The sequence below is a fragment of the Neofelis nebulosa genome, chromosome 7 (genome assembly GCF_028018385.1).
Source record: "Neofelis nebulosa isolate mNeoNeb1 chromosome 7, mNeoNeb1.pri, whole genome shotgun sequence".
In the NCBI taxonomy this organism is placed as follows: domain Eukaryota; kingdom Metazoa; phylum Chordata; class Mammalia; order Carnivora; family Felidae; genus Neofelis; species Neofelis nebulosa.
Window position 1 is genome coordinate 122,168,909 of NC_080788.1, and position 13,587 is coordinate 122,182,495.

Consider the following 13,587-nt stretch of genomic DNA (forward strand, 5'->3'; position numbering starts at 1 on the left):
ATTGGATATGGGATAGGTGGATAGATAAGATCATTTTCCTTCCTAGATGGCATCCAACTGAGAGACCCAGTAACCAGAGAGATAGAGACCCAGATGTCAGCTTTCCAACTAAATGGAATGCAGGGCTTTAGAGTTGCCAAGTGGGTTGCATTTCCCTTCTTGAAGGAAGCTGCCTTGAGACAGGGACAGAGTCCACCCCATTAAGTTACTACACATCAGAAAGCAGTGACCCCTGTGAGCAGGCAGCCTTCAAAAGAGAGCCCAGAAGGCACAGGTGGACATGCTCTTTTCCTTCTCAAAATGCACCAGAGAAGTTTTTCCTCCTCCCATCCCATTAATAATAAGAGTAAGCATCTTACCATTACTGAAGCATTTTCCTATTCATTCTGTCGTTCAGTCCTACCCCAACAGTTCTGTGGGAGGAGTGTTTTCTTCCTGAAGTCCCTCCACATGTTAACGTGGGCCCGGAAACAGATTACCCCTGGGACCCAAACATGGTTCATTCACCTTGTTTCCAGCAACAGGTCTGGTTTGGGGGGTGCAGTGGGGAGGGGGAAATCTCTCCTCCCCTTCCCAAGGGGTGGGCACGCTACTAAAGCTCAGCATCAGGACTTACCGTCCCAAACTTCCAATCTCGACTAGATTGATTATCAGGACAGCCTCCAACAACAAGAGACAACACCGCACGTCCACATTCCAGGAGGAGTGCCCTGACAAGACAGTTGTTCTAGCCAGTTAAGTCTTGCCCCTCCTCAGCCTGCCTCTCCACACTCCCGTCAGTTCTGTGAGTTCACCGATAGTTCCCCAGGAAATTCCACTGTTTCCCGTCAATACGTGAAAAGTCTATTGCACATACTAATATAACCGTAAGAGAAATAAGATACAAATTTTGGTAGTTACCAGGCTCTGACCCAGCCTACCCCGACTCAGCTCCCAGCCCCATTAACACAATTTTCCAGGTTTCCTGACTGGCACCTCTTCCAACCTGCTTCTACGATCCTTTAAGGGATAGCCCAAACTTGTGCCCAATAGGAGGTGATTGGGAAATGCTTTGTTGAATTACAGATAGACCTTATCCAAGGATCTAATAATCACAGCAAAGATGGAAATGATGTCAGTTTGTTGCATGTGTGTGTTTTGTGAATGAATCCGTACAACAGCCCAGTGTTTACCACTTTGTTTCCTGAGTGCTTGGAGGTTATTTAGAATTTGAGATTCTTGTTTGGGGGTCAGTGACAAGCCCCTGTATTTTCAAAATGGACCAGAAGTGGGACCTTGGGCAAGCCTATTTGAACCTCAGCGCGTTCGTCTGTAAGATGGATGGAATAATTGTGTCTATCTTATAATTTCAAACCTCTATATGGGACTTTGCAATTTAGCATTTATTCTTTCATTTGATCGAACCATATTATTTATTGGCAAAGAACAAACAAGAATGTGTGTGAAAATGCCTAGTGAAATGTAACGCACTATATCTAGGCTACTAGTTTGTTATAAAAGCTCCAACCTTCATCTTCTAGAATCTTCTACTCGCCTGGTTGCCTGCAAGATCCCTGACAATAATTTAGCAATCCCATTTGCAAGGGTTATCAGCATCCTGGAAAGTAATTCATTGAGGTAAGCGACTTTAATTCATTAGAGTAGCCAGAGAACAGGTGCACTTTTTATAATCTCTTCACTCGGGGATTTAATTCTCTCTTATCAACATTTGTGTTACCCATTTCATGGTAGAAGATGTTATTTGACAGAAAAGATGGAAGCAAATTAAGGGTATAGAAGTTCTGCCTTCTTTCTGATAAAAATCACTGCCATTCATAAACTGTGGCTCGTGTCATCTTTGTTTTTCACCTGGCCCTAAACTTAACTTTAAAAAGCAGAAACCATTTTTGATGCTTTGGGCTCTTTTTGCAAATTTCAACTCATTGCTGGCCTCAGCCTCCTGGCACTCTTTAAACCACAGCCCATCTTGTTTATTCGTTTTTGTTCACATTCCACTCTGCCAAGATTTTGAAGAACAGAAGCCTGTAAGAATAGATTCATTATTTGGGGAAGTGTTTTGAGCACTCGTTCAGGTCAAGTCCCCTTTGCCTCACTCAAAGACTGAAGCCTTAGTGCTAACCTGGAAGTGATCCCAAGGGTTTACCAGGCCATATGAAGTGTCAGAGACTCACATGAACTGTTACCATGAACTTCTGTTTTATAGCACCGCCTGTCACTGTTCTCTGCACTTCCTGCTCCTTGCTCTCTAGGTCCTTGGTTCTGTTTCTTCTTTCCACCCTTTATATTTGTGCTTGTCAGAATGCCGATAGCTGCTTATGTTTCCTTTTGTTTCATCTCCCTTTCCTTTCGGTGACATCTTTAGTCACATGGGTTTGAGCTTTTGAGAGTTGCCCAGTCATGAACTACCTTTCTTAAGCTACAGAATCATTGCTAATGTGGCTAAAATTTAGTAACCAAATACACGCACATTTCTAATTATCAAAGTAAGTTGTACATAGTGGCATCCTGTACACCATTTGAAAAGTTTAGAGAAGTAGACATTTTTTTTTTTTTAATCTTAGCACCCAAAAGAGCACTCCTTGGCATTTTTGTATAATTCATCTGGACATTACTCTACGTGCCTATAGTAATAATATGCATCAAACATTTTGCATTGGGCATGTTACATAGTCTTTGCCCTCTTAATATATAAATTCTTTATAATGCTGTATTTAGTGCCTGCATAATACCGTGTACGTGGAATATACAGTGCTGCTATTAATTGAACTATTATTCTGTTGTTCCCAAGAATTTTTTTTCTATTTTGTAAATAACCCATGCAAAATTAGAGGAGGCACAATCCACAAGACTGCCTTCATCTCTGGCACCCAACTGCGAAGTTAGGAGCAGTTTACAAGTTGTAAGTTTGGGAGTTCCCAAGACTGCCCTGAGTTTTGATAACTCACTAGGGGGACTCACAGACCTCACTGGTAGCTATTATATTCGTGGCTATAGTCTATTACAATTAAAAGATACAGATGAAAACAGCCATGGGAAGAGATTTCAGGAAAGTTCCAGACATGGATTTGTCCTCTTCCCATGGAGTCATAGACAGCATTACTTTTCCAGCAACCCTGTGTGACAACATGCATGGAATGAGTATTGCCAACCAGGGAAGCTCACCTAAGCCTTGATGTCCAGAGTTTTTATTGGAACTCCATGGTTGACAGCCTGTGTGGCTGATCTTTAGTATCCAGCCCCTCTAGACTGGATGTGTTAGACTGTCCGTTAGCCAAGGCCCCCACGTAAACAAAGACGCTCTTACCAGGCAAAACATTCTAAAGACCTAGGGATCACTTCCCAAAGCCGAGGGCAAAGGCCAGAGTGTTCTTTGGGAAAGGTGAATTCTCTACTATATTCCTATAGTAAATGTCTTTGTGCATAAACTTTGTCCACTTTGTTTGTTTTTTTTTTTTTAACTTTTTTTTAAAAAATTTTTTTTAACGTTTTATTTTATTTTATTTTTTTATTTATTTATTTATTTATTTTTTTAATTTTTATTTTTGGGACAGAGAGAGACAGAGCATGAACGGGGGAGGGGCAGAGAGAGAGGGAGACACAGAATCGGAAGCAGGCTCCAGGCTCCAAGCCATCAGCCCAGAGCCTGATGCGGGGCTCGAACTCACGGACCGCGAGATCGTGACCTGGCTGAAGTCGGACGCTTAACCGACTGCGCCACCCAGGCGCCCCACGTTTTATTTTATTTTTGAGACAGAGAGAGACAGAGCATGAACGAGGGAGGGGCAGAGAGAGAGGGAGACACAGAATCGGAAGCAGGCTCCAGGCTCTGAGCCATCAGCCCAGAGGCCGACGCGGGGCTCGAACTCACGGACTGCGAGATCGTGACCTGAGCTGAAGTCGGACGCTTAACCAACTGAGCCACCCAGGTGCCCCAACTTTGTCCACTTTGAAAGCTATTTCTTTCAAGTTTATTTATTTTGAGAGAGAGATTGAATGAGCATGATTGGGGGAGGAGCAGAGACAGGGAGAGAGAATCCCAAGCAAGCTCCATGCTCAGTGCGAAGCTTGACACAAGGCTTGATCCCGGGACCGTGAGATCATGACCTGAGCCAATATCAAGAGTCAGATGCTTGACCAGCTGAGCCACCCAGGTGCCCCAATGGCTATTTCTTTAGAGTACATTTCCAGAAATGGAATTATTGGATGAAAGGATATGAACATTTTTAAGACTCTTGATACATATTATCAAAATGCTTTCTGAAGAGTGTACCGATTTATACCCCACCCCTCCCCCATCCTTTCCCAACAATGCATCAGAATATCTGTTTTATCACACCTTTACTTGCAATGGGTAGCATCACCAAAAAAAAAAAAAAAAAATTCTGCCAATTTGATAGACACAAAGTGGTCTCACATGGTTTTCGTCTGCATTTCTATGATTACTATTAAGAGTATATACTGATACGTTTATTTTTTAAAGCTTTTGTTATGCAGGATTTTGAGCACCCACAAAAGTTGACAGAATAGCTTCATGAGCTCCCATATGCCCATCATCCCAGCCCCATAACTACCAGCCCCTGGAAATTGTGCTTCATCCATATCTCCACCTTCTCTCACACCCGTAGGTTTTTCAAGAAAATCTCTTAGACATACATCATTTTATCTTTACTATTTCAGTAAGAAATTCCAAAAAACTAAGGACTCTATTAAAAGAGACAAATACAATCACCATACATTTAAAACTAACAATAATTTCTTAATGTCATCAAATATCCAGTTGAGATTCACATTTCTAATTGTTTCTTAATTATCAGAGATTTTTTTTTTTACATTAAGAAAATCAGAATCCAAATGAGGTCCAGAGATTGAAATTTGTAGACACATCTTTTAATCTGGCATATGATCTTTAATTTACAAATAGATCCCGCTCCTTCCTCCTTCCCCCATCCCTCACCACTTCCCTCTTAAGGTAGGACTTATTGTTCATTGCTGTAACCCTCCCGGGTGCCTATAACAGAGTCTGGCTCATAATAGATGTAGTGGGCAGGCTCTAAAATGTTCCCATGACCCCTGCCTCCTGGTCTACCCTCTTTGTACAGTCCCCTTCTCTTGACTGTGACTTCCTTCTAACCAATAGAATATGGCAAAGACAATGAGACATCACATCCATGATTACATTATCCAAGACTCCCTTGCTAGCAGCCTCTCTCTCCCTCCTCCTCTCCCTCTGCCTCTCTCTTTTGCTGGCTTTGAAGAAGCAGAGTTCCATGAAGTGAGGGACCCTATTGGAGAAGTTCATGTGGCAAGGAACTGTGAGTGAGCGCTCTCTAATAGTTGAGGGTAGACTCCAGCAAGAAACTGAAACCCTCAGTCTGGCAGCTACAGGGAAAATCTGTGGGAGCTTGAAAGCAGATCTTTTCTCAGTTGACCCTCTGAGGAGACTGCAGCCCCAGCCAACACCTAGACTGCAGCCCGATGAGACCCTGAAACAGAGAACTCAGCCAAGCTGTGTGCAGACTTCTAACCGACAGAAACTACAGATTATAAATGTGTGTTGTAAACACACTGCTGAGTTTGTGGTAACTAAGTGATATAATAACTGAATGCAGCAAGTGTGCGCTATTTCTAGGTTGAACTGATTAAGTGAATACATAAGAAGGCTAGTTAGGCACTGGTCAGAATACTCTGCTTTTAGGTGAGTAGGTCTTCCAGCCATTGACCAGACGGTCAAATTCCACCACCACCCCACTGCCTCCTCAGATGGTTTGTGGCCCCCATCTTCATTGCTTGAGTTGATCAGTCCCTCCTTCTAGTCAGGCCAATTATGGTATACTCTAACATCGCCCCATGCCATTCCTGAACCTTCCCTCATCATCTCCTCTCAGACTGCTTACACTGACCTCAGGGTGAGTTTCCAGAGGGTAAACCTCCTCATGAGAGCCCTCCTAAAGGCTTGTATCTTCTCAGTGGACCTCATAGTTCCTTCTGTAATGTGGACGACATTGAGCAGATGGTCTTTGGGTATCCTTCTGCACTTTATTTGCCCCACAACTGTTTCTCCCTTTGATAAAATTTCCCTTCTCCTCTAGACACAGCTTCCCCAGTCTGACACCGGATGGTTGTAAATTGCTGCAAACAGCTTTAGAGTGGGACATAACCGTGCGGCCTTTTGCTGTCTCTGTGTGGTCACTATGCCGACAGGCCACCCTGGGAAACTTCCTTGTCCTTCCGCCCAGCAGCGGCCATTCTCCTCTATCTCCACAGCCCAGGGCTCCATAAACCCTCTGTTCTCCTCATGTTATTCCAGCCTATGTTCTTAAAAGCAATCATTGTCAGAATATGCCATTTAATATGTTTTCATTTTTTACCGTAAAAAGAGGAAGCAAGGGCTAGTGGTAAGATTGCAGCCGAATAATGAAAGAATTTCTCACAGCTGTTCGGGGATATATATTTTTCCTGCAGTGGAGCGAGACGGATTCCCATCACAGCCCAGAGACTTGTTCCGTGAAATCCCTCATCTGTCATGTTCTGAGGGGAAGGGGAAGGTGGAGAAGTGTCATTATGGATGTCACTGGGCTCAGAAGTGACTGGTCAAGGTTGACACTGTAGTCCTGACGGAGCTGTTGATGGGAATTTTCCTGGGAAACCCTGCTGGCTAGTGGGGTGGGCAGCTCCAAACAGCCCCTGCTATGTGGCTGATTCCCGATTCCTTTCCCATCAGCCTGCCTTGAAGCTGACATGAGGTCCTCCAAGGTAGCTACCTAAGAAAAATACCCCTTGATCTGTTCCAAACTAGATAGACAGCAGATCACAACAGTAAGCATTCTCTGAGTTTGGCAATGAGCCTGCACCAGATGCCCGTAATTGTCTCTCCTTTCCTGTCCCCAAACTGCTGGCCTGTCTCCCTGGGACCCTGAGCAGAGTGGAATCAGCGTGGTTTCTATCTGTAGCCTGCGCATTGCACTTAAAGGGAGAGCTGCCTGGCTTCTGGGTGGCCTGCATCAGATTTGCCAATCCAGTGTGGATGCTGCTTTAATCTTAAAATGAGAAAACTAAGGAAGACAGAAATAGGTCCATCTTGTAAGACAGAGAAGCCAGACCTCAGTATCCTCTCCCCACCCCCTTTCCTAACCTCAGGAAACAACTTGTACAAAGAGCTTTTCTGCCACGAACAGCTCTTCTTCCCCTCTCTTCCCGAAGCTGGTGGTGCCCACCCCGCCGCTGCTGCAGTGGATCAGGGAGGGAAGGCTGTGTTGTGCTGGACCGATGGCTGCGGCTCTGCCTCTCCCCTCAGGTTTTCAGTTTGCTTGGAGAAAGAAACTATGCGCCCCCACCCCGATCCTTTACATTTATTTTCCATTGCCGGCCTCATTCCTAAAAGGATTTGAAATGTCTGACAAAAATATGAATGGTACAGCAAGGTAGAGAGTAAGAAAGAACACCAGGCAGAGGAAATAAAGGCAGGGAAAATAAGACATCCCGGTGAGGCTCTTATGCTGAAGGCCGATTGATGTCCATTTGCTAAGTTGGCTCCGAGTTTTCTGGAAGAACGAGGCGTAGTCAACAACTCCCTTCACAGTGTGTACAAGGTAAAAAGCACACCACAGATATCCCTCAACTTACAGTGGGGTTACGTCCCAATAAACCCATCCTAAGTTCAAAATATGGTCGATTGAAAATGCATTTAATCCACTCGACCTCCTAAACGTTGTAGTTCAGCCTAGCCTACCTTAAAGGTGCTCCGAACAATTATAGTAGTCTGCAGTTGGGCAAAATCACATAACACAAAGCGTATTTTATAACAAGGTGTTGAATAGGTCACGTGGTTTATCAAGCACTGTGGTGCAAGTGAAAAACAGAATGATTGTGTGGTTATAGAATATTGTTAAGTACATTGGTTGTGACGCCGATGCTCCTGTGGCTGATGGGGAGCCATGGCTTGCTGCCACTGTGTTGCTGGCCCAGGAAAAAATCAAAATTCAAAATTTGAAGTAGGGTTTCTATTGAACACGCATCACTTTCTCACCATTGTCAAAAAATTGTAAGTGGAGCCATCATTAGTTGGGTACCATCTATCTGTGGTTTGGGAGAAAGTTTTGAAGCACCAGACACATCTCTGCTGGATGGTTATTCTTTTAAATATCCAAACAACGCCATTAATAATGCTGAGTTTTCTGGGCTATAAAATTATTTAAAATGTTTAACTTTCTGAGGTCGCTGTGAAGAGCACTGGAGTTTGCGTTCTGTGATGGTCTGTAGAAAGAATTGATATCTCATGGACTCAGGTTTAAAAATACACATTTTTTCCCCCTCCTTCCCCTCTTCCTCTCCCTTCTCTGTCACCCTTCTTATTCTTCTTGAAAGGACTCTAGACATTTTCTACTTTCTGGAGCCGGGGAGCCCGGGCTCTGTAGCCGACTCGGGAGTTATCTGCATCATTGTGCTGTGTGTGTTCTGATCCCTCTGTGTGTGTTTCTGAGATTGTTTGTTTGTGCATGAACAAGAATAAATGTAAGTATCCAGCCCAGCTACTTTACCAACGTCAACCTTAAATCAAACAAAGAGTAATTTAATTAAACGAAGATGAGTTTATTTGGGAATAGGGGAATTGCAATTCAGGACAAGAAAACTATGGCGAACCATAGACATGTCCAAAGAGGCAAAAGGGAAGCTAGCTTTTCTTTAGGTTCTAGAAGGAGACTGGGGAGGGCTGTTTTGAACATAAGTTCGCTGGAGGAGAATGAGTTTGAGGTGGTGGTGGTTTCTGTCAGCTGCAAGTGATGGGCAGGTGGCTGTTACTGAGGCATGCGGAAACTTCCTCGAGCGGTGTGTGCATGACCCCTCTCCCTTCATGGCCTCCCGACTCCATTTTAAATCAGGTTTCCTTTATTCATTTCCATACCAAGTTATTATTAAATTAAATGCAGTGAGTTGGGCCTAGGATTTTTCTAAGCGGTTATTTTCAAACTTGAGCAGGCATGAGAATCTCCTAAAAGCCTTGTTAAAACAGCCGGACCCCACCTCCAGGGTTTCTGACTCAGCAGGTTCAGGGTGGGTCTGAGAATCTGTGTTTCTTACAGGTTTCTAGGTGGCGTGCTGCTGTTTGTCCAGGGAGCACATTTTGAAAATCACTGTTTTAAAGAAACTTCCTCTCCTCTCCTCTCCTCTCCTCTCCTCTCCTTCCCCTCCTCTCCTTTCCTCTTCTTCCTCTCTCCTCCCCTCCCCTCCCCTCCCCTCTCCTCTCTTCTCCCCTAAAGAGTCCTAGGTTGAGCAATCAGTGGTGGTCCATGTGGGAGTTCCCAGTCTGATTTTTCATCTCAAGCCAGGAAAAAATAGCCTTTGTCTTTTGGCTAGTAATCTGAATAATCTGAACCCAAAGTAGAAATCTGGCTTGGCAAGGTTCACAGCAACTCACATTGGAGTCAGAACGAAGCAAAAGTTTAGACTGTGAGCATACATATTCTTTCTATTCTATTCTGTTCTGTTCTGTTCCGTTCCATTCCATTCCATTCCGTTCCATCTCATTCCATTCCATCCTATCCTATTCCATTCCATCCCATCCCATCCCATCCCATTCTGTATCACACTATAACATTCTATACTAAACTATACTGTAGTAAATTATACTATACTACACCATACCATACCATATCACTCTATTCTAAACTATACTATACTACACTATATACCACACTATTCTATACTGACTACTGACTATTGAGCTTTTCCACAGTTCTCATTTGGGCGAAGTACCATGTAGTGCCACTCAGATGCTTGAGAATGTCCTGAAAATGAGAGAGAGAACATTATTCGTGTGTGTCAAATATAAGTACTATATATCAAGACAGGTGGCAGCCTAAAAAATCTATTTTGGTGGGTAAAGATTCAGGTTCCTTTCCCAGCACTGTCATCTGAAACTAAAATCACTTGCTAGTCAGAGTCCATTTTGGCCGCAGTCTGCCCACTGTCACCAACCAAATAGGGTTTTGGGAGGACAAAGAACAAGCAGGGATAAAATTTCTTAACCTCATAACACCTTGCATTCTTTGGACTACTTGGCCATCTTTGCTGATACATCTTCCAGGGTTCTGCTGCTGGTGCCAGTCAAGTCAAGAGCAAGGAATCAATACCTCCCTGTGCCGGTTCTACAATATGTCCACTAAATTCTCTGATAGTCCTCCCTTCAGAAAGTGAAGCTTAATTTCCCATTCTTTGGCCGTAGGCTCTAGTTAGTGACTTTCTTATAATGAGCAGAATATGGCAGAAGTAATATTTTACCTGAAACTTGATCACTATTGAAGGTAGGTCATAAAAGCATTGCAGCGTCCTTCCTCCTTCCCCACCTCCTAGGATAGTTCAGTCTGGAGGGAGCCAGCTGCCATGTTGTGAGGACCCTCCAGCAGCCCTGCAGAAAGGCCCATGTGGCAAGGAGCTCAAGCCTCCTGCCAACAGCCCGTGAGTGAGTCACCGTGGAAATGGGCCCTTCAGCCCCAGTCAGACCTTCAAATGACTGCAATTCTGAAAAACGTTTTGACTGCAACCTCATGAGAGACCAGGAGACACCACTGCCCAGGTAAGCCATTCCCAGATTACTGACCCACAGAAACTGTGATATCATAAAAGTTTGTGAATATCTTCCCCCCTTTAGTCGATTGCCTTTCATTTTGTTGATGGTTTCCTTTGCTGTGCAAACGCTTTTTATTTTGGTGTAGTCCCATAGTTTATTTTTGCTTTTGTTTCCCTTGCCCAAAGAGACATACCTAGAAAAACGTTACTAAGGCCAGTGTCTGAGAAATTACTGCCTATGTTTTCTTTTTCTTTTCGTTTTTAAAGTTTTTTTTTAATGTATTTATTTTTGAGAGAGAGAAGTGCACGAGCAAGGGCACATGAGTGGGGAGGGGCAGAGAGAGAGAGAGGGAATTGGAAGCAGGCTCTGCACTGTCAGCATAGAGCCTGACACGGGACTTGAACGCACAAACTCTACGATCATGACCTGAGCCAAAATCAGGAGTCGGACGCTTAACCAACTGAGTCACCCAGGTGCCCCTGCCTATGTTTTCTTCTAGGAGTCTTATGACTTCCTGTCTCAGTTTAGGCCTCTAATCCATTTTGAGTTCATTTTTGTGTGTGGTGTAAGAAAGCGGTCCAGTTTCATTCTTTTTCGCTGTTCCGTTTTCCCAACACTATTTATTGAAGATACTGCCTTTTCCCCATTGTGTATTCTTGCCGCTTTTGTCACAGATTAATTGACCATATAAGCGTGGGTTTGTTTCTGGGCTGTCTGTTCTGTTCCATTGATCTGTGTGTCTATTTTTATGCCGGTACCACACTGTTTTGACCACGACAGCTTTGCAGTAGATCTTGAAATCTGGGATTGTGATACTTCCAGTTTGTCCTTCTTTCTCAAGGTTGCTTTGGCTATTTGGAGTCTTTCGTGGTTCCGTACAAATTTTAGCATTATTTGTTCTCGTTCTGTGAAAAATGCTGTTGGTATTTTGATATTGGCATTTTGTATTGAATCTATAGATTGCTCTGGGTAGTATGCAAAAGTTTGTTATTTTAAGGCACTAAGATATGGGATAATTTGTTACACAATAATGTAAAGCTAATACATTACAACAAGACAGACCTTTAAAGCACCACTGCTGAAATTCGGATCCTGTCACATTCTTTCAAAGAAACTTTCAGTGACTCTTCATTACCTCACATTACATTCCCACTGCTCAGTTAGGCGAGCAAGACCCTCTCCATCATCTCCCACAACTTTCCTACACAGATTCAACTGAACTATTCGGTGTGCCCCAGATACCCCTCAGACTTTCATACCTTTGCCGACTAGTCTGAAATTATTTCCCAGCTCTCATCTCCACCTTATGTATGTTAACTAACTTGAATTTTAATTAATTAATTGATTGATTGATTTTTAAAAATCCTTGTTATCCTCCAGGTCCTATCCCTAAATCCGCCTTCTTCTTGAAACTATTTCTTAGTCTCTCAACCAGGTATTTCTCTCTTTGTCCAACCCCCCCTTGTATTTTGTGCCTCTGTCTGCTGCCTACCCAGCAGCCTTTCCTCTTGACTCATGCCGGCAGAGCCCTGGTTTAATTTGGGTAATCATTCCTCATTTTGACCAGGGGCAAATTTTGATTAGTTGAAGCCACCCATAGTGGTCCCAGTGCCCTTTGCAGTGATTGGTGCAGGAATGGTCATGTGATACAGTTCTGGCCAATGAATTATGAGGAAATGTCTGCATTCTGGTAAAGGCTTTTTCAAGTAAAGATTAAAATAAATATTTTTAAATAAAAAGATATCATGGGCGAAACAGTTCTGCTGAGTATTATCTGCGTGGGGGTGATTTCTAGAATCATGGCAACCATCTTATGAAGGGAGTTAGCCCAAGGATGGATGAACACAAGATAGGAAGAACCTGGGTTCTTTACAATTTTGTCAGACCGTGAATTAGCCAATCATGTTATTGCTCTACCTCTGGGCTTCCTCCTATGTGAAGTCCTTTTTTAGAAATTCTATATTAAGCTAATTAGTTTGGTTTGTTGTTACTTGCAGCTGAAAATGTCCTCAGCACAAAAACCCGATGATGGTACTTTTTAAGACTTAAAATTATCACCATACTCATTTTTCCTTATATTCTGTTATACCTGGAGGGCAGGGATTTTACTTTCATTGAGGTAAGACATACATACAGAAAAAGATAAAAAGGGGCATCTGGGTCCCTCAGTCGGTTGGGCGACCGACTTCGGCTCAGGTCACGATCTCGCGGTCCGTGAGTTCGAGCCCCGCGTCGGGCTCTGTGCTGACAGCTCAGAGCCTGGAGCCTGTTTCGGATTCTGTGTCTTCCTCTCTCTCTGACCTTCCCCCATTCATGCTCTGTGTCTCTCTGTCTCTAAAATGAATAAACGTTAAAAAAAAAAAATTTTTTTAAATAAAAATAAAAAAAAAAAGAAAAAGATAAAAAGCCTCTTGGTAATCAGAGAAAATACCTATAGAAGTTACAGAAAAGAAAAAGGGAAAAGAATTGAAAACTATCAACAACAACAATAATAATAATAATAATAAAGATTTTGTTTTAAAAGGAAGGCAGCATGAGAGAAAGAGGGACAGAAGAACTATAAGACAAGCAAAAAACCTGTTTTAAAAATAGCAGTAGTAGGATGTGAGGGAGATCTGGCTACGACATCTGTCACCCCATTGATCACCAGTGTTGATTCGGCTGATCTGGCAGGCTAGGCAGGTGTCTCCTTCCTCCCTCACCGCTCCATGTGCATCCCTCCCAAGGCTACGAGCTTGGTTGGAGAGGACGACCTTCCCTGATAGGGGAGAACCATTCTTCAGTCAAGAGTGCGTGAGCAGCTGCACTCCCCTGCTAGAACCTCCAAACAAACTATCAAGGTCCATTTGTAGGAGAATATAGGGTAGTCAAGCTTCCAAAGCTCCAGACACATCCAAAGGAGGCGCTGAATGTGGCAGTCTGCCTTTCTTTAAAAAATAAATAAATAAAAATAGCAATAGTAAATCCTTCCCTAATTACTTTAAATGGAAATGGACTAAACTCCTCAATAAAAAGATACA

The 13,587-nt window shown here is 43.3% G+C and overlaps 1 protein-coding gene across 1 annotated transcript in view; it reads left to right on the forward strand.

The window, feature by feature from the left end:
* The window catches only part of GPATCH2L (G-patch domain containing 2 like), a 90,157-nt gene extending 79,529 nt beyond the window's left edge, over nucleotides 1-10,628 (forward strand). The window contains exon 8 of the transcript XR_009264637.1: nucleotides 10,351-10,628. The gene's annotated coding sequence lies outside the window, so the exon portion shown is untranslated. The remainder of the gene's footprint in view (nucleotides 1-10,350) is intronic.
* The last annotated feature ends 2,959 nt before the right edge of the window (nucleotides 10,629-13,587 follow it).